General features: G+C 44.3%; 1 long non-coding RNA gene across 1 annotated transcript; it reads left to right on the forward strand.

The window, feature by feature from the left end:
• Positions 1-3,254: 3,254 nt before the first annotated feature.
• Positions 3,255-16,219, forward strand: LOC109321911. Its single transcript, XR_002104212.1, has 3 exons — positions 3,255-3,269; positions 5,861-5,863; positions 16,098-16,219. It is a non-coding gene; the product is annotated as an uncharacterized LOC109321911 (long non-coding RNA).
• The last annotated feature ends 6,159 nt before the right edge of the window (positions 16,220-22,378 follow it).

Here is a 22,378-nt window from a genome sequence, read left to right on the forward strand (position 1 = left end):
TCAGGGCGGTTAGGATCTGGAACCAACTTCCAAGAGAAGTGGTGCTGGCTCCTACCCTGGGGGTCTTTAAAAGAAGGCTGGATGAACACCCTGTCAGGGTCGTTTAACCCCAGTACTCTTTCCTGCCATGGCAAGGGGTCGGACTTGATGATTTGCTCAGGTCCCTTCCAAACCTACCAACTATGAAACTATGAAATACTTAGTATTATGTAGCATTATGCCCTTTTTCTTTAAAATTAATCAGGAGAAACTATTTAAATGTAAAGACAATTATGTCAAATTAAAAAATAATCCCCCATCCGAAGGGCTTATTTGTTATGAGATAGGTACCATCTAGGTTGACAGCAGGAACTGGGTTGACTCATGGTCCATAGTTTTGAACCCATTCTTGAGAGTAGATGAGTAAACCTCTTTCAAAGAATTAAGCAGGGATCATGGTTTAACACAGCTGGAAGACTGAGTGTACATTTTAGCTACAGACTATTTCATGTCAAATTCACATAGGAGTGCTTGAAACAGGGATATAAATCCAGGCTATCCTCCTTCCCAGGTGAGTATCTTAGCCATGATTTATTGTAACCATATTGTGGCAGGTCTGTGCCCCACTCACCACACTGCTGGGCTCCAGGTGGCTGGTCTGCATGAGGCCACTGGGTACGGGGTGCTGGAGAAGTGGGACCGCAGATTGGTCTGGCTCCTCAAAGCTCCCAGGACAAAAGGAGCTGGCCCGGTACACACTGGGAAGAGCAGGAAGGAGGGAGCACTGGCAGTGGCTCCAGGTGCCTTTCCCACGGCCAGCACAGGCTGGCGGAGCCACAGGCTGAAACCGCCAGGCAGCACAGCAACTCTGACTGCAGCAGAGCCCACTGCATCTGAACTCTCAGCTCTTAAAGGCATGGAGTCCATCCAAACTGGAAGTGACAGAGCAGACCGAAGCAGGAGAGGCCCGGGTTCCTGCAAAGTGGCAGTAGCCCATGGAGCCAGGGGTCTGGAACCCACCAAGATCACACCCATGCTGGATGTGGCCCACAGATACATGCAGGATGGTCGGGCAGGACAGAGGCATCCCAAGACTCACCAAACAGTCCCGCCTGGGAAGTGAACCCAGCAGAGAGCCAGGCTACAGAACCCACCATGCCATTATGCCTTCAGGCCCTGAGATCCATGACTGGGCAACACCAGGCTCCTAGGGGAAGCCAGAGCATGGGAAGTTGCCCCACAGGGTGCTATCAAATGTGGCCAGGAGCCAGCTGAGCACCCTAGTGCTCTTGGGGTTACAGTCCTAATGCAGGAGTTAAGTGATGGGCTCAGGTTGTACCCCATGTGTAGGGGAGAAGATGCCAAAGAAGAGGCACCTGATGTGGCGAACATTGTTGCCCTGCTCACCTGAACCCCAGGGAGAATTTCAGTTCTAGTATTGTTAAGTTGTTCCTTTTCTGATTGGAGACACCTGTACCACCATCTTGGTAAGCTGGGCAGAGACAGACCACCTAGGAAGACCAGACAGTGCCCACAACACATCCAGATCCCACCAAAACCCAAGCCAGACACCCAAGTGGAAAGGGGTGGAGTAAAGGGGTGGTAAGGAACCCCACAGAAGAAGCACCAGTCGAGGTGACCAGGGTTTGGAAGACACTGAACATTTCCCAGTGGAACCTCAAGGAACATCAAGTTGTGGCAGGCGAGTAGACCCTGGTGCAATACATTTAGGTGGGCAGAGCAGGCCAGCAGCAACACAGTGAGTGTGGGCATGCCACACACATAGAAGGCTTCTGGGTTTTCTTCAGAATGAGCGCTTCAAGATATCACCACTTTTTTGTTGTAAAATGAAACTAATTTGGAAGCTACCTTTAGGTATCTGAAATGTTTTACTTAAAGATTTAGGGACATTTGGGACATGTCTACACTATAGTGAGTCCTAGACAGGAGAACCTCAGGCATTCCCCACCCACTCACTGCTACACACATGCTCCCAACTCAGGAAATAAACCAGCAAAGACACTTTGGGATCATCTTGGCTCTCAGGTGTGCCGGATACTGAGGTCTTGAGAGGAGCTGCAGAGGGAAAGGCATATTACAGCCTCGCTGGCATGTTTCTAGGTTTGGAGCTGGTGTTGGGGAGCAGGTGGGCAAGGCATGCTCAGGAACAGATAGCCTGGGATTTGCTACAGCCATAGTGTAAACATGCCCTGAGGAGGAGTGAAAAAGGAGTATGTTGTAACATTAGGAGAACAGAAGGGTTTGGAGGCTAGTAAATCTGTAGTGGAATCAGCGTGAATTGTGACAGAAGTTAATAGGGATTGCTCACTCAGCGTTTGCTTCATCTCACAATCAGGTAATATAGTGGAACCCAGATCAAGTGCTTGCATCCCACTTGATTTGCAGCAGGTTGTCGAGTGAAGGATGAGCCATGCAGCTACTTGCTAGAGCTTTTGCTCAAAGAGGCCTGCTTCTCTACTCAGCTGGAATTCATCAGTGGTAGTACACAGTGGGGCCTTTGAAATCATGCTGCAGCAATCAGGGGGAGATCTTCAGCAGTCACAGAGCTATTGGCTGAGGCTGTATTTAACCTCCAGCTGGTTCACAAACCCTCTTCTCTGCAAGGGCTACAGAACCTAACCCTATGAACTACGAAGGGTCTATTCTCGTGTTTCAGGTTATAGTAATGCATTTTTACATTGTTAGCACTGGAGAAAAGGCCCTCAAGTGGCCAGTACAATGTCTGATATTCCTCCTATAGTTCAAAGGCAACAATTAGAACAGAACAAAGCAGAGAAAACTTTTATGCTATGTAATTAAGATGGTTCAAGAGGACATACCACATAATTAAGGTGCCATGCCGATGATGGAAAAAGGAGAATACTATTTCAAGAAATGGGCAGGTTGGCTTTACAAGTGACCACTTTTAGATTAAAAATAGAAAACCAGTGCCAGGAATAGAAGGGTGAAAGCAACTTAACAACAATGCAAGACTGGTTAGGAATGGATAATGACAGCAAAGTAGTAATGAGTTAATGATAGTGTAAGGAGCAAAATGGAACAGAAATAAATGATGCCATTAATGCACAAGGAAAGGCAATGAAATGAGCGATGTTTCAAAACTAGCAGTGAAATAGCATTTTATTTTTTCCATCAGTGCCCAATGGTTTAGAATGAATAAACAGCAAGGATCACAGCCTGAATAAGCTAGCAACCTGAGGACCAAAGACACTTTGCTTATTTGTGGAGTTGGAAAGGCTTCACTACAATTAACAGGCTTTGGTCCTAATGTCAAACATTTGCTGTACTTTCAGTCCAAAAAAAGTATGTTGGTTCAGGGGTCAGCAAACTTGGGAAAGAGAAGAAACAATAGAGAAGTGGAACATGCTTTTCAGAGTTCACAACCTTCCCACAGAGAGCAGAGTACAAACCTGATTTGCTTTTGTTTAGAACAGCTTTAATTCCATTTTACCACTTGGACTATACAGCTATAATTTCTCTCTTTTGTGGATTATTCTTACAGGGATTCAGAGCCAAAGTGTGTTTTAATGAAGGAGCGAGGGAGCTGGCACACAGGAAGTTGAATATTGTGCCAAACATAATGGCCAAACAGAATGCTGTGCCAGACAGAGACTGTGGCAGACTGATGAGGCTGCTTAAGCAGAATTTGAAAAGCTTTTCTCACCCCTCTTGCACACCCCATGTAAACATCTACAACCACCGTAGAGCTTATATATGGGGCACAGCACAAACCTTTCCCTCAGCATACCCCAAAAAAGATCCAGGAAGAAGATGGGTCAATGGCACCAAAAACCTGCTTTCGACAGTGGGGTCAGTCCTCCAGATCATAAAGGATGAAGTTATTTGTATAGTCCCCCTGTACTCTAGTGCATTTGGGAGGTAGGGCATTACTACTATGTGACAGCATGGATTTTTATTTCATGTTGACATTTCTGGAACTAAGTGTTTGGCAATCACTTGGGCTGCAAAAATCTTCACCTTACTTTTCTTCTTGATTTGAGAGGAAGCAGAATGTCAGATTATCAGAATGTTTCCGTTTTCTAGCCAAACCTTTTGGCTACACAGCTGGTGTGCTGAGACTGCTGCGTTTTCTACAGAATAGAATAATTCTGTCACCTTGTTTTCTTGTTCCTCCCTGTTTGTTTTCTTCCCAGCTGTTCTCTCACTGTACACTGGGCTTGTAATCTTGCCAAGGCAAGAATTATGGTATTATTACACAGCATACATATTACCAGCACAGTGAGGCCTTAATTCCCATTGGGGACGTCTAAGGGGTCCTAGGTGAGGGTTGAAAGTGAATGTTCCTTTCCCCACCTCCTTTCCCACAAGGGAGACAGAACAAGTATTCAAATCCTTCTAATTGGAGGTGGCTCTAAAATAGTAAAAGGCAATATTAGATGATTATTTTGTCTCCCAAGGGAGAACAGTATGTTTCTACTAGGGAGATCAAAAGCTTGAGAAAACAATAGAAACATTTTAGGGGTTTGCGTGTATTAGCAGACACTTATAAGCCTGGAGGATGTAAAGAAGAACTCATCAGGGACAAACTTATCACAGGGATAGTTGAGACAAACTTTCCTAGAAATGGGAATAGAATCGACTTGGTTTGGACTAAACTGAACTGTAATGATCATACCACAAGCTCTAGAATAAAACAGAAGGAAGTAATTGATAAAGGAACCATGACAAAAGTAGAAAGATAACTGGAAGTCACTGAGGGGGAAAGTTACTGAGCAGAACACAATACGCCACTCTATAATCAAAAGTAAGGACCTGCATTAGCTCAGCCTGTCAGGGTGCAGGCACATATCACAGATTATCAGACCTAGACAACCACATGCTCTAAAGATGAGAGAAATGAAGATGCAACAAAATGAGGCATCATTCTTTGTTAGGACATATACTTGCTGCAAGGTAGTCCCCTACTGGCTTGACTTTACCTCTTTAGGATTGGTATCAGTTGCAATAAATAAATGTTTTATATTACCATATTTACTGAAATATGCAATGACCCTGAATACAAGACAACACACCAATAATTTGATTCTATAAATGGAAAATGTATAAATTTGTTATAATTTTACAGGCATAGAATCTAATTTTGGGAGGTTTGCCTTGAATTTGCCACCTCCCAGTCCTAAATCAGGAACAATAAATTTGTGTGTGTGGCGGGGGAGGAGGGGTGTCAGATGTGTGCGTGGAAGTAAGGGGCAACTTTGAAAACACTTAGTTTGGAATAAATATACCTGTAGCAATTTAGTTTATCCAGAATTGATGTATTTTACTTTTTTAAAACTCTTGCAAGCTTTAGCACTTACTCCATAAACACACTTTTAAGCAGCCCTTTGTATGTACTTACATGTAGTGGACTACCCAACTCGAAGAGGCAGTCAGCTGACATCCTGGGCAGATCACGGGGCTGCTCACCATTTTCAAGGGCTTATCATGGTGGCCCTATCCCCATGCCTCTGATTGGGTAACGGGCCCTGGTGGCCCTGCCCCAACCAATGAATGGTGGAGAGGGCTAACCATCATACAGCCCACCCGTCACTGCTGATTGGCTGAGGGCTGTCTGTCATGCAGCCCCACCCCTTACTGCTGATTAGTGGAGAGGGGTGGGGCTGCATGACAGGCAGCCTTCTCAGCCATTAGCAGCAAGTGGCAGCTATCTTGCTTGCTTGCCTTCATGCTGGCAGCCTCTTTTGTGCCAGGCTGCATGGCTGCGAAAACTGCTGGCTCTTACTGGGAAAATAGCATTATATTTTTAATAATTTTTTTGTTATTTTTCTCCCGCTGCAGATTTTGCAGAGATTGCCCACTTTTCCTAGTTTCTCTGAAATCTGCACAATTGTGATTTGAGTGGGTCCCTACATATACATAGTACAAACTGCATAATATTAGTGCAAAGCCAAAAGACTCATGATTTACTATATATGTTATTGGCCTCGGCCTGAGAAGAGCCAATCGCATTTCAAGTCATAGTAACCCCATTGTTCAGCACTTCTTAGTATGTGTGTCTACTCCAGATATCCTGCACCCCCCTCCTCCCCGCCACCCACAAGGATCCATGACTGGAACTAGGTGTTCTTGTCACAAGTCGTGGGATCCTCCAAACATTTCTGTGAAGATGAGGTGCAGGGCAACCTGGTCCAGGCTCCAACTCATAGAGGGTGGAGCCACAATAATCATGCTAGCTAATACAAACCCAGACATAGTGGGGCTCACTGAAACTTGGTGGGATCCAATGTATGACTGGGCGGTAAACATCAAGGGCTATCGGCTGTGCAGGAGAGAGAGAACAGGGAGGAAAGGTGGGGGTGTAGCACTTTACATCAAAGAGCAATACACATCCTCAGCAAACAGCATTGGGTCAGAGGAAGGGCAGACTGAAGTGCTCTGGGTCAGAATACAAGGGGGTTGGGGGAGGAAAGGGTCTTAACGGTGGGGGTTTACTACAGGCCACCCAACCAGGGGGAAGAATTGGACTGGGAATTCTCAGGCCAGCTCGTGGAGGCAGTCAAGTCAAAGGATGTGATCATCATGGGTGACTTAAACTACCCAGACATCTGCTGGGAAGAGGAGCCAGCCAGATCTAACTGCTCATGTAGGTTCCTAGCTGAGTTACAGGACCTCCATTTAACCCAGGAGGTGCACAGTCCCACCAGGGGAAATGCCTTGTTGGACCTGGTCCTGGCCATGGGCATTGACCTGGTGAGTGGACTGTGGGTACTTGACCACCTGGGCGACAGTGATCATCGCCTACTCAAATTCACCATCTAGCAGAGAGTATCAAAGCCTGCAGCAAGGCAGTAGCCCTGGACTTCAGAAGGGCGGATTTCAATGAGGTAAGGAGACTAGTTGGGGAGGCACTGAGGTTTCAGAGGGGAGGGGAGTTGGGAATCCAAGAAGAGTGGTCATTCCTTAAGGAGACTATCCTCTGAGCCCAAAGGGTGACAATTCCAAGGTGGATCAAAGTGGGCAAGAGTGCTCAAAGCCCCCATGGCTCACCAAAAGCATTCAGGAATGTCTCAAAGCTAAAAAGGAGGTGTACACCCAATGGAAGGGAGGGGCCATCACCGCGGAGGATTATACCTCCTTGGCTCAAGATTGTAGGGGGGCTATTAGGAAGGCTAAGGCAGAGACAGAACTGGGACTAATGAACTGGATCAAAAATAACAAGAAGTTCTTTTTTAAATACATCGGGGGTAAAAAGAAGGTACTGGGTAACATGGGGCCTCTGCAGGACATGCTAGGAAATCTGGTGGTTGCACCAGACGATAAAGCTAACCTCTTTAACAATTTCTTTGCCTCCATTTTTCTAAGCAGGGACCGGGTCATCCCCCACACTGGGATCCCAAATGGACCCTGAGGAGGTGCACCCAGGCCCAGGGCCAGTGAGAACCTAGTCAGGGAACTTCTGGAGGGACTAGACATATTCAAATCAACAAGTCCGGATTATCTCCACCCCAGAGTGCTAAGGAAATTAGCAGAGGTGATTGCAGGACCCTGGCACAGCTTTGCGAGCACTCATGGTGCTCTGGCAAGGTGCCCGAGGACTGGAAAAGGGCCAATGTGGTCCCCATTTTCAAAAAGGGGAGGAAGGAGGACCCAGGAAACTGTAGGCCCATTAGCCTTACCTCGGTCCTGGGGAAGCTCTTTGAGAAAATTATATAGGAGCACATCTGCGAGGGACCAGCAGGGGAAATCATGCTTAGGGGCAACCAGCATAGGTTCATTCGAGGCAGGTCCTATCAGACCAACCTGGTGGCCTTCTATGACCAGGTCACAAAATCCTTGGACTCAGGTGTTGCGGTGGACGTAGTCTTTCTGGACTTTAGGAAGGCCTTCAACACTGTCTCTCACCTCATTCGCATTAAAAGTGGTGATGGATGGGTCATTTTCAACCTGGAGGGATGTGGGCAGTGGGGATCCCCAGGATTCGGTTCTCAGTCCCACACTGTTCAACATCTTCATCAGCAACTTGGATGAGGGTGTGAAAAGCACTTGTTCAGATTCACAGATGACACAAGATGTGGGGAGAAGTGGGTACACTAGAAGGGAGGGACAGGCTACAACTAGATCTGGACAGGTTACAGTGGTGGGTGGATGAGAACAGGACGGGTTTCCATACTGACAAGTGCAAAGTATCACACCTGGGGAGGAAGAACAAGCAGCATATCTACAGGCTGGGTAACTCCATTCTCATCAGCACAGAGGCAGAAAAGGATGTTGGAGTCATTATTGATTCCAAGAAGAACATTGGCCACCAATGTTTGGATGGGGTCAGGAAGGCTAACCACACCTTGTCATGCATCCAAAGATGCATCATGAGCAGGTCCAAGGAGGTGATCCTCTTCCTCTATGCGACACTGGTCAGGCTGCATTTGGAGCGCTATGTCCAGTTCTGGGCACCACACTTCAGGAGGGATGTGGCCAGCAGAGGTTCCAGAGGAGAGTCACTTGCATGATCAGGGGGCAGCAGGGCAGGCCTGATGAGGGAAGGCTACGGGACCTGAACATGTTCAGCCTCCATAAGAGAAGGCTGGTGGCTGTCTATAAACTGGCCAAGGGGAACCAGCAGACAATGGGAGAGTCCCTGTTCCCCTGAGCACTACCTGGAGTAACAAAGAATAATGGTCACAAGTTGACTGAGAGTAGATTCAGACTAGACATCAGGAGGCACTACTTCACAGTCAGGGCAGCTAGGATCTGGAATCAACTTCCAAGGGAAGTGATGCTCACTAATACCCTGGAGGTCTTCAAAAGGAGGCTAGATAATCACCTAGCCGGGGTTATTTGACCCCAGCATTTTTTTCTGCCCATGGCAGAGGGTCGGATTTGATGATCTATTCAGGTGCAGGCTGAGAGGGGGAAAACAGAGGGATTCTGGGTGAACTGTTTAGGCCCTGTTTGGTGATATTTTCCAGACATTTAAGGGTGGTGAAGAAACAGGAATGATTGGAAATGGGAAAGAAAGGTGCAGCTCAGATAGGGGAGTGAAAAGTCTTCCTATGGTAGTCTTTCTGCCTATATAAATTCAATAATGTAGGTGTGGTGCAAAGAAGAAATGTATAAAAACAAATAGAAATGTGTCTTTCTGCCTATGTAAATTCTATTATGTATGTTGCAAAGCTTTAAATGTATAGAAATAAAATATAAATGTATTTGCCTTCCTATATAAATTAAATTCTATAGTGTGATCCTATCCAATATAATTATAAAAGTCAAAAGAATAAATCAATGAATATAATAATAAAATAAAACTGCTAGAAGAAAGAAAAAGCTTTAAATGTATAGAAATAAAATATAAATGTATTTGCCTTCCTATATAAATTAAATTCTATAGTGTGATCCTATCCAATATCATTATAACATTCAAAAGGATAAATCACTGAATATAATAATAAAATAAGAGTCTAAAGAAAGAAAAAGCCAAAAAGGTATTCTGAAATCCCTCTTGCTAGCCTAACATGGCTACCAAGTAGGAAATCCTTTAGAAGATCAGAGCTATAGCCTTCGCTATCTGATGCTGAGGTGCTGGAACACACAGCTCAGTATAACTGACTCCAAAGCAGAAAGCAGGATAGTTGAAATAATGCTACCTTTTATGCTGTTTTTCCATCCCTCCCCCAGAGAACTGGGATTGGAACGGACCTCAGGGAAGGATCACAGTCACTGGCCAGCTACACAGTCAATATGAGAGCAGTCCTTCCCCCCTCTTCCCCTCCCTTTCCTTACTTTCTGTTTCCCTGCAGCCAAGGCTGGCTTGAGCTTTGAAACTCAAAACACTTCAAAACTTTCAAAATGTTTTGACTGCCCTCGTTTTGTTTCGAGTCCGTTTGAAAGCCCTCTGTTTTGTTTTGATTTTTGTTTCAAGCTTGAAATGAGTCAAAACACCTTCAAAACAAAACAACCAGCAAAATTTTGCATAGCCCTAGTATGCAGCTATAGGTGAGAAAGAATTTAAGAAGATAAGTTTTGTTGTGTGAGAAAAAAGAAAAGAAAGGGCAATAATTATTTGTATGTACACATATGTGCTTAAGATGGTGGAGATAAAAAATGGTTGGAGAATTATGTACAAAAAGTTATGTATGTTGAGAAGATACATAATACATATGGTATATAGATGGGATCATGGAGAGCTTGAGTGGTAATGAGGGCAGATGAGAAGAATTCTGGAGGGATAATGCATGTATGATCAATACTACAAGTAGGGCCACACTATGGGTTTACAATGTATTTCTTACAGCCAAAACTTTAGGACAGTTGATATACGTATTGCTGGTATACAATATGCTATGGATATGAAAGGAAAGGGAACAAGGTAGTACAGTACCAAGAAATACAATTACAGGGGAGAAGGACACTTACAGTGGCAATGCCCATGGTGCTTCTCAAATAAAGCTAGATCTACTGAGGAGCAGGAGAGACAGGAAAGGGAAAGTGAGGAAGAAGATGTTGAGTCAGAATGCATGACAGTGGAGGAGATGCCACAAGAAGGAAGAGGCATGGAGGAAAAGAGTGAAATTTCAGTAGTCAAAGTGGCACAGGGGGCAAAAGAAGGAAAGAGAAAGTGGAACAAGTGATTTTGAGATGGAAGAGAGAGAGAAGAGAAAGGGGGAAGAATGCTACAGGAAGAAGTGGGTGTGAGGATAGAGCAGGAGAAAGAAGAGAGCCAAACTGGGAAATGAAAGAAATTACTTGCTATGAAGCCTTGGAAGAAGAAGGCAGACAAAGAGTGAGAGGGGGAAGGAGATGGGCTGATGGAAATCTCAGAGCTGGTGCAGTCTAAGTCTACTGGAAAGGGGAACCTTTCTTGAATGTCAAACAAGAAAACAACTGGCAAAGACTATGGGGAGTGAAGAGGGGGAGGATTAGAGCCAACTGCATCAAGCAGCAGCATAGAAGACTCATAAAGTGGTAGAGATGTGTAATTTAAATGGACAAGCATGACTGTGTACTGCATCTATAGAAGTCAGAAGTGTGTTATCAAGGTGTGATAAGATTATGCCAATAGTGTATGGGGTTAAGTGGATGTAATATGTTTACAGGAGTGTAGAATCCCTTGGAAGAGGGATTACAAGCATTTTATAAAGAGATGGGGAAAGGGACCATTATGGTTGGTGGGATTGGATGTAAACAAACTGGAAAGAGTCCCAGTTTTGCTCAAGAGTGAGGAAGTGGAAGTGCATCAAGTACAAGTGATTATGGAAGGGAGACTGCAATGGATGATAGTGGCATTTGAAAAGAAAGTGTTAAGAATTTTTAATATATATGCGCCAGCTGAAAGAGAAGGAAGGATTGCTCTGTTTAAGAAATTAGAGGTATATGTAGGTGGAGGTAGGTAGCAAATCCTGGTGGAGGATTTCAATTGCAATATCGAGGAGGGGGATAGGAGAGGGGATGGAGGGGAGGGAGAGCTAGACAGCTCCTCAAAAGTACTGATCGATATAATAAAAACAGGAGGCTTAAAGGACACATGGGTCAGTGAGAAGATGATTATGAGGATGAAACCGAGTGGGAGACCGGTGATGAGGACTGATTTTGTATTAACATCAAATAGACTGAGGATTGCAAAGGAGATCTTAGATGTGATCTTCAGAAATCACCAGATGTTTAGAGTGGAAATGGGTTTAGATAAAAGCAAAGGTAGTGGGGAAGGGATGTAGAAGTCAAATGTTCAATTATTACAAGATGAAAATAAATGCTAAGAATATGTGGCACTGTATAAAGGATGGAAAACTCTGAAGAGATACAATAAAAGTACTGGAAGTGGTGGAAAATGATCAAGAGAAGAACAAGAAAATTCAGAAATATTGGTTAAGAAGTAAAGAAGAGGGTGTAAAATTTCATAGATTTCATAGATGTTAGGACTAGAAGGGACCTCATAAGATCTATGGTTCTTGCCCCTGCCAAAGAGGCAGGAAGTCAGCTAGGGTCAAAGGATCCCAGCAAGATAAACATCCAAAAGTTTCTTGAAAGTGTCCAGAGTAGATGTTTGCACCACCTCTGGGGGGAGTTTGGGTGCCAGGGCCTTAAGGCAGGGGGGCTCAGGCTCTCCCTTTGCTAGCCCCCATTAAAGGATCTGAGGTTAAGTCTGCTAAGAGAGTCTGCCTTTGACAGTCTACTGGGCTATTTTCTACTTCTACCTCTTGGCTACTTAGTACTGCTCATTTCTCAGGCTGTTCCCCTGCACTCACAACAGATACTAGGGATTCACACAAATTCTTTGTTTTCCCTTTATTTTCCTTCAGGCTTCCTGGACCAGAGCTCCTCTGGTCTGCTTTTTATTCACAGTTGTAAGCTAATCATACCATTGATTAGCTAGCTCAGAGAGTTAACCAGCCACAGGGCTCTAGCTTCCCCAGTTACCTTTTTCTCTGGTATGTGGCATAGAAATGATCAATGACTGAATTAAATTGCTAACTGACAGAAAGACTGCTGCAACTATAAACTTCTGAAACACAAAAATGTCTAGTTTTAGGACAGAACACAAGGGTGGGCATTCAGGGTAAAACAATTGTGTATGCTAGTAGCTATGGATCAGGAGTATAATCCCAAAGCCATGAAGTTCAGGTGTGCACTGGTATAGGACAATAACTGATCCTTAGAAGTGTTATGTATAGAATTACATGTTTTGGGAGAAGAAAACAGACCAAGAATATTTGTATTATGAGTTAGAATTTGTTAAACTTTTCACTAACCATAACTCACTGGTGTACCTGGTACATAATGACATACGCTGTGTTCAAGCATGGAGAAATGCAACACTCAGGGAGGCAAGCAACACATTATATTCAAGGTGGAACCTGATAAATTTATCAAAGTAATTATATGATGTGGTTGCCTGAATGTCACAGAACTGGATGTAATAACTCATGAAGTTATTTCTAATTCTATTCCTTGTGTTTCTAATCTGCAGGCTAATCACATGCCTAGCAATGTCCTGGTAGTTACCAGTTATGCTAACTAGACACCCTCCAAATGTGACTGACACAGGAATATCATGGCTAAAGATATTCAGGCTCTGCAAGCCTTGAAACAAACATCTAATTGATTGTTCCAAATTCCAGACAGATCCTGGAAGAGATGAGAGGTCAACATCTGAGTTACAGTAGTTGGTTACAGTCAGGTGCCTTTCCAGCAGGCATTTCCTAAATCAGACCAAGCTATCACAAATTGCCTCCAGAAAATGTTTGTGTTAAAGTTCAATCTAAGTTTTCATAAATAATTCCCATCTACTGGATGGGAAATAATTCATATCATTTATAGGTAAATGTGGGTTTTTTGTCACACTAAAACCAGCTCAGTTTGCTTTCATATTAATATCAAAGCTGACAATAGCCATCCACTTTAAAGACTGAGAAAGTACCAGGGATCAACTCACTGTTGAATCAAGAAATTATATTCAACAACATACTATTCAGAATCAGAGCTGATGGTTAGTCGGACTATCTATGACAAACTTCTGGCTATTAGGGCTGTGCAAAGCTTTGGTTCCTGATTTGATTCAGCAGAGATACAGCCCGATTCGGTGGCTGAATCTCTGAATCTGAATCAAATCAGAGAACCCTTTAATCTCTCTGAATTGAATCGGAACCCTCTGAATAGATTTGGAGAGATTTGGCAATTTGGACATAGACACAGCTTTAAATGTTTTTTTCTACATACCTCAAGGTACCAGGTGGCTCATGAATGCTGTGATGCTGGGGTGCATGGAGTGTCCCACAGAAGCACAGGGGGCTCCCCAGTGCACTTGGCAGCAGACCTGGAAGTGGACAAGAAGCACTTTTGGTCCACTTCTGGGTCCGCCACAGAGTGCACTGGGGGGCCCCCCTACATCCCCACGAGCTCGGCAACTGGTGCCTCCTGGGCCTGGGGGGCACCTGGGGTTCCCCTGCAGCTGATCATCCCTACTGCACATGCTGGCTGGGGAGTGGAGTGCTGTTGTGCTTTCAGAAGTGCCTGCAACTTCTCCTGGAAGTAGCCACAGCCACTTCTGAAAGAGGCTGCAGTGATCAGCTGCAGTGATTGGCCATCTTGCAATCAGGTGTGGGGGGACCCATCAGCGAGATCAGCCATGGGGCACCTCCCACCGGTCACTGACTGGTTGCTGGGGGGGAAGGGGCATGTGCCCCCCCACCCCAACTAAGGCAGCACCAGTCACCCATGCACATACCAAAGTTCAGTTGTGTCAGACTAACCTGGCATCTTTCTTTAATAAGATTACTGGCTTTCTAGACACATAAGATGTGGGACCTAATATATCTGCACTTCAGATATGGAGCTGGATGATAAAATATTTTTTAAAATGGAATGTAACAAGGTGCCTGTCTCAGGGACTGGAGTTCAGTTGCAGAGGATTAGGTGGTAATAGCCTGACTGCTTAGGAGTGTTGGCCAGCTGTTGGGATGATTGGCTAGTCCTGGAGAAAGTTAAAAGCTCCCAGAGCTTTTAAAAGCTCCCAGATGCAGGGTGGGGAGGGAAGCTGAAAGGGAAACTAACACCGAGGGACTGCAGTGAAGCCCTTGCCCTGGATGGCAGAGGCATTGAGAGAGGTTGGGGTGTTGATATTTTGTTTATTCTGATTAGTTTGAGATAGGAAAGGGGGCAGGGTGGTTCCTGGGCCTGGCTGAAAGGGTAACAACCTGCTACATGGAGATGACAGGGGTTAGTGCAAGAAGTATAGGAATGCTAAAGGAACTGGTTAAAGTGGAGATAATTCCCCTTTCAGTGCACCCTAGTGCTATCAGGACTCAGGGGGGTTATTAGAGTGGTTTTGGTTTGGGGATGAATCTACTGTAATGTTTTTATTCCCAACTTTAGCATAAAATAGGAGATGACCCTAAGTTGGGAGGCATTTGTCAATAAAAGGGTGATCATCATAGCATACAGGAAGATTTGGGTGACTTTGAGGATGACAGTAATGAAAATGAGATGAAATGTAATAGTACAAAATGCAAGATCATGTAATCAGAGAGTAATAATAACTTCTGCTCATCGGTTAGAAACAGCAGAGGAGGAAAAGATTAGAGCATGATAATCACAGAATAGCTGTGAGTCACCAAACTGATGTGGCCATGAAAAAGACAACTGCAATCACAAAATGTCTTAAGTGAAGTATTTTTGGAAGTCATAAAGAAGAGTTTATACCATTGTACAAGACACTGGTAAGTCCTTATCTGGAATTCTGTGTACAATTCTGGTCATCTGTCTTTAAGAAAGATGAGCTGAAGTTGGAATACATGAGGAAGAGGAAGATAGGGGGAATAGAGACCCTATCTTATCAGAGGAAACTAAAAGAGCTCAGCATATTTAACCTAGCAAGTGAAAGACTGAGGAAGAAGATATCATGGATCTTTATAAATGTCTTGGAGGTAAGATGGTAAAAATCAGGGAAGGCTGAAAGCTACTGAAGCTAAAGGGCAGTATTACTACAAGAACAAATAGGAATAAACTGGCCATGAATAAATATTGCCTGTAAATTAGAAGATGCTGGAAGTTCCAGGCATTAGAAACTATCAGTATGGTCCCGGAATAGACTTTTAAAATAAGTAACGGTGACAAAAAACCTTAACAGTTTCAAGTTTTGACCTGATAGCTTTATGAAAGCAGAGACATGTGCTTAATGACCCAGGAGGTCCCTTCACAGCCCATGCTCCTAACAGAATTGCTTTCTCTTATAGCACTGGATACTCTTTCCTTGTTTTGTGCAGTACCAGTCATGCAGTTGGCATTTAGCAAATAGCAATGACTTGAATGACATTCAGATCAGCACTTGGTCTCCAAAAGGTTAACACTAGAGTACTGCAACAGCTTGAAGTGTGAATTTAGTTACTGACAGATGTGAAAAAACAAAACAACGCTTTAATGGAAGAGGCACTGCGTCAGTTTGACCCAGCTTGCCAAATATCTGTATAGATCACACACTTTAGTGAGGCTTTTTTGGTGCTTTTATTGAATAGCTGATTCAATCTAATAGCTATTAGGAGCACGGATTCAATCAGCTATTAGATAAAAGCATCAAAAAGACCTGCTGAATAGGGGTGTGCGAAGCGGGCTGTATTTGATTCAAGTTCGGATACGGCCTGAAACAGGAACAGTGATTTGATTTGTTGATTCGGATCACTGTCCCTCATTCAATTTGGCTGAACCTGAATCTGCAAATTCGATGCTGATTTGGAGAACCAGTGATTCAGACCTAGACGTAGTTTAAATGTTTTTTCTACATACCTTGAGGTACCAGGCATGGCTTGTGAATGCTGCGATGCTGGGCGAGATGGAGTGTCCCACAGAAGTGCAGGGGGACCCTGTGTGCTCACCGGTGAACCCGGGTCCACCAGGGAGTGTGCTGGGGCTCCCCAATGTACCCCTGGCTCAGCAATCAGCTACAGGGGGACTCTGGGTGCCCCTACAGACTCAGGAGGCACCAGTCAATGAGCTGCGGGGGTGCAGGGGACCCCCCCTGCATGTTCCCCAGTGGACCTGGAAATGGACCTGAAGTGCTTCTGGTCCATTTTTGGATCTGCTGCTGAACCTGGGAGAGCCTCTGTGCTCTTTTGGGGTGCTCCATCTGCCCCAGCACTGCAGCATTCACAAGCCATCTGGTACCTTGAGGTATGTAGAAGAAACACTTAAAGCTGTGTCTATGTCCAAATCACTGAATTTTTCTGAATCTCTCCGAATTGATTTGGAGGGTTCCAATTTGATTTGGAGAGATTAAAGGGTCTCCTGATTCAATTCAGAGATTTGTCCACCGAATCGGGCTGAATCTCTGGTGAATTGAATCTGGAACTGAAGCTTGACCCAGCCCTACTGCTGAAGGGCATGATCTATACAGACATAGGTGAGCTGGGTCAAACTGATGCAATGAGTCTTCTGGTGCAATGAGTGCTGTGGTTGGTGCAGGGACAGGCCAAGCTGAAAGTAAAGTAGTTTGGGTTTTTTTCATGTCTGTAAATGGCTTGCAAGCTGCCACATTACTACAGTTGCTGATGCCATTGAAATCTACAAATTGGCACTTGCTTTACACAGTAATGTAGCCTTTTCAAGTGTTAGCATGACTATCCCTATCTATCTCATCCTTACAAATCTAGCTTCTTATAATGAGAACTGAAATCAATATTAAGAAAAAATGGCACAAATCTGTGAACAAATCCCATTTTTTTCGCCACATTTCTAACACCCAAGCTCATGTTTTCTGTGCAGGCAGCAATAATTCTCTTCTAGGCTTTCACTTACTCAGACTATTGTTTCTGATTATTGTGACATGCTGCATCACGAATTGTGCACATACCATTGCAACTGCTGTCCTTGTCTTCAGCTTCACAACACTACGAAGCTGCCTTGCCTACTGTAGGAAAGACTTCTGGGATGGGGGAGGGGGCACCATTCTGCTTGCTGGGCCTGCTCAGATACCCTGCTGTGGGGCTGCCCTGCCTGGCTCCTGGAGCTGAGCAACACAGGGCTGCCCCTGCTGTGGCAAGGACTTCTGGAAGGAGACGGGGGAGTTGGGAGTTCTGGTACTGTCTCATAGTCAGTGCCCAGGGCTACTGCTCCACTCACCTCTCCCTAGTTATGCTACCGGTCATTATAATGATATAACATTATTATTTTGGCATTCTGGAAAAAAAAGAAAGGTAGTAGCTCTGAGGTGATACTGCTCGAGGATCAGCTAGTGCACTTAAGATTATAGAAATCCGTCAAAGAATTCTCTGTGGAAAGCAGCTGCACTATTAAGCAGTCTAAAAGTTATTGTCAAATGCCCTTCTAAAGAGTTATAGAGACTTCAGTGGTTTTATTCGTCACCACAACCTAATTCTTTCTGTTCCTTCTTGTTTTTAAGCATATGAAGCTAATGGAACCGTAATTGCCGACACAGATGCACAAGTTTCTGTCTATTGATAAAACAGGTTCACATTTGCTAGTCAGCAACATTTCAGGTCTTTGGTGTACTCTACTGATGGAGAAATAAGGAAAAACAGATTCTGAGAGAGCTTTAAATATTTAAGAATAAGAAATGAAAGACATATTTTTAGGCATGCCAAGATCTGATGTTAATACAAAAAGAACAGTGAAAGTTTTGATTCTCTCAAAATCCTTCAAAGGATATTCTTGTATGCAGTGCTTTTAAAATTGGTTATAATTAATAAATTAATAACATCAATATGACCCAATGTTGTTAATAGGGAATGAATGATCTCCAGATGCTACATCATTTCTGGCATGTGGCAGCATTTGTTATAGAGCAGGAGACTGTAACCCTGTAACAAAGTTTCACTATCAATTGATATATTTCTTTTATGTCAGGATGTAACAGGGAAGTATGGTTCCTGTTACTAAGACAGGGAAAAAAGGGAGGCAAACTGCACCCAGGCAGTCAAGTGGAGGGCCAGCCATTGCGTGATAGGCAGCCCAAGCCCTTTAAAAGGAGAAGTGGCTATTGCTGTGCTGGGGAAGAGCAGTAGTACAACAGGAGAGTAACCTGGGAAAGCGGCAAGTGAACAATCGCAGAGCTAATTCTGCTGCTATAAGCCACTCTGCAGGCTGATAGTCAAGGCATGTTAGAGCATCTGTAGGCTGCCCAGGATGGGGACAGGGCTCTGGGCATATAAATCCTGGCCAGAGCCAGAGCTAACAGTCTGTGTTATGCCTGCCTAAAGATGGCATATAAGCCTGTGGCTGTTCCAAGCCAGGGAATCAAGCCCTGCAAACCATAGGCTGAAATACTCCTGGCCAGGAAGACTGCAGGGCATAGGCAGATTAATGCACAGGCCAGCTGGGCCTGGGCCCCTGAATGCCTGGAGGATGGGCATGGGGTGGCGGGGTGCAGCTTGGTGCAGACAAACTAGCGGCTGGGGCAGGCGGGGCATGGGTGATGTGGTGGGCCATGACTGCCGGGTACTGAGTGGGAGTCAGGGCATGATTGAGTCATTCTGAATCCTGATTATATCCTCCAGAGTGTTTGCAACTCCACCCATTTGCAAATCTTTTATCTGTGTACTCAATCCCATCCTCCAAAATATTAATAAAGATATTAAATAGGACTGGACCCTGGTTAGGCTCAGTACTCTCCCAATTAGTCACTGAGGTGTATTCTGTGAACACTTTGATCCAACCAGTTATGTATTCACCTTACAGAACTTTCAACCAGACTGTACTTCATAGTTTATGAATGAGAACATTGTGGGAAACCATGTCAAAACCTTTCTAAAAGTCAGGGTAAATTGTATCTACTGTCCCTATCTACAGAGCCATTGAAGAAAATCAGGATGGTCAGCATGGATCTGGGTTTTCTGTTTCCCATGGAAAAACAGAACCCCTCCTCCCCCTTGCTGATTTTCCCTTTTGACCAAGAAAAACATGGATGTTCCATTTTAACTGGGAAACATGGATTTTCCACTTTTGCAAAGAGCTGTCTGCAGGCTGGCAGAGTCCCAGCCTTCAAGGGGCTGGGGGGGAAGCGGGAGGAGGGCGGTCAGGCAGGGGGTGCCATGCACATGTTCATATTTGCACATGGCCACCAGGCAGCCTGGAGAGCAGCTTCTATAGGTAAGTCTGGTGGAGGGGAGGAGGGGATAGAGGCCCCCAGCAGGGGGGAGGGAGTTGGCCTGGGGCTGGGGTTTCTGATCAGCCTGGGCAGTGCAGGGGGCTTGGGGCCCAGGGCTGGAATGCTTGGCCACAGGGCCCAGGCCATGCGTGAGATGGGACCATAGGTGGCTTGTCTGGGTGGTGGTCTGGGGATGGGGCTGGGGGCAGGATCCTGCTGTGGGCTTGGGCTCCCTGCCCTGCTCTTCTCCCCCCTGGGCCATGTTAGCTGATCATTTTGTTATCCCCTAGGGACTTACAGATAGATGTTTCAATGACTTGCTCCATAATCATTAGAGGTACAGAGAACAGAGTGACCAGTTTGTAGTTCCCTATATCCTCCTCTTCCTTTTGTTAAAGATGGGCACTATACTTGCTTTTTTCCTCTCATCTCAAACATGAGAGTCAATAGCTCTGAAATTACTCCAGCCAATTCCTTAAGTAGACTGTCCTGATTTACACAGATACAAGTCACAACAGAATAAGCATTTACTGCTTTTAGGATGTGAGGTTTAGTTTGAATGAGTTGGATGAGGAATCATACATACCTCTACGTGCATTCATTCTTCACTGGTTATCATCATTCACAGGTATGCACAGATATCTTTGTGCATTGTTGTTAACATTTCGTTTGCAAGGCATAAATAAAAATGGTTCAGCTTGGTTCCATTCACTTCTCACATTCCCCATATAAACAAATAGAAGTATAAATGACTCTTTTCTGTAATGCATTTCCCACTAGCGCAGTAGGATCGCTCCTCACTATGCACACAGTTTAGAAAGGCTTGTGGTCTCTGACTGTAAAATCATTTGAGAAATAATGTAATTATCTTGTTCATGCCTATGAATGCCTGGTTTGCACACATAGCAAAACATTTGGCAGTGTTTCATTAGCCACACAGTCATGCATCTTAATTGAGCAACAGAGCATATTTTAGAATGTGAATGCCAAAAAAAGAATCTTTTATGAGTTCAAATTACAAAATGGGCACAGAGCAAATATGGCTTGCTATCTGTAAAATACCTACTGATAAAAAGGACATGTCTGGCTCATTATTAACAAGTGGAGCTGGTCTTATTATTTTCTGCAAATAATGTGGATTGAAACTTGTATTTTTTTTGGTAATGAGTCACTCGTGAACTGACCTTAATTTCTGCAAATATTGACTAAATATTTTATATGAATTATTTAAACTCTGGGGGTGTTAGCCAAAGCTGCTCACCTTCACTGGATATTCCTTTTGGTGTGTAAATCTGCTGCCTGAGTCACATGGCATATTTTCTGCTGGATAATAGGCTGTTGCCAGAGATGGGACTAAATGGGGAGTCTGAGCTCCCAGCAGCCAATCAGAAAGCTAGCTGCTTAAGTAGATGGAGCAGAGCTTATCAGCCAGAGACCCAAAGTAGGTATGGCTCTCTTGGCAATTACCTTAGGCTGGGCCAAATGCTAGGGTCCCTGACAAATGCCTGGCTGCACCTCTGAAATATCTCCCCGGCTCTGATAACCTTCAGGGTTGTCCTTGTGCTTCAAACCCCACTCTGCTATCTGCTGCTTCACTGCTGAGAACTAGCTGAGATGTGACAGAGGCCAGCTCCTTGGCCTGTGGTGCCTCAGCCTTACCTGTCTTGCCCAGACCTTGCTAGTTCCTAGCAGAGAGGATTTTGCCAGCTAGAAGAATCACACCCTTGTCCAGCTCTGCACTCAAGAAAGATGAATCCCCCTTCTCATGGGTAAGCCTGTATAGTCAAATGCTCTAGAATCACAGTTAACACTGACAATAAGTGGGTAAAAAGAAAACAAAAGGATAGTATAAAAACAAGAACAATGTAAGAAATACATTTTTTATCAAATATAATGCATATAAACATAAGGATGATAAGGATAAATGCAGCATGATGATATCTTTATATAGAGACTACATGTGCCATATCAGTAAAGCACACTCAGGAAATCATGCAAAACACTCTACAACCTTTTAGGTTTATGACACATCTCTAGGGCAAGAAGCTATCTATCATCAATGATCATTATTTTGGTCTAGTATTGTCTATTACTTTGACCAGATATTGTCTAGTATCCAGCCTTTTGTTGCCGAGTAAGGTAGTTGAGAAGGTTGTGATGGAATGTCTTTTGACATACGTTATGTTGGTTCAAATGGGCATGTTCCTATTCTGCCATGGAAAATGCATCAGTGGCACAATGCTGGTGGCTGACAATCTCTTCTTGATAATGGCTGAAGTTCACAAAGCAATCAAGGCTATTGGATACTGCTGATCACAAGCTCTTTCACTTGCAAATCACAGCAAGAGAGCTATGGAAGAGATCAAGCGGCTATTACGTGGTTTTCTTCTTTTTTCTTAAAGAAATCACAAGTCATTGTGGACATTAATTCTGGGTGCCCAAGCTCACAAATGTATACCTACATATTGTTACCTCTGGTTTTTTTATATGGTATAAGAATGACGACTGAGGAGGCAGGTGAAGAACAGAGGAGGTTCATGAGGAGTGGGTTTTGTACGCTAGTGCTTTCTGTTACCGTCTCATTGACCTGAAGGATGCACTGAAGCCTTTTCCGTTATCTGGGCTGAGATTAGAGCAGGGGTTCTTCACCTTTTTTGTGCCATGGACCCCTTTGGCAGTCTGGTGAAGCCTATGGACCCCTTCTCAGAATAATGAGCATCTGTAGACAGGACGACTGCGATCACGTGTGATCTAGCGGTGGGTCTAATAACTACCGTAATTTTGAAGTAGTGATGAACGTAAATGATATTTCGAGATTTCTGCAACAAC

The sequence above is a fragment of the Crocodylus porosus genome, unplaced genomic scaffold (assembly GCF_001723895.1).
Source record: "Crocodylus porosus isolate Cpor-Errol unplaced genomic scaffold, CroPor_comp1, whole genome shotgun sequence".
Taxonomy (NCBI): Eukaryota; Metazoa; Chordata; order Crocodylia; family Crocodylidae; genus Crocodylus; species Crocodylus porosus.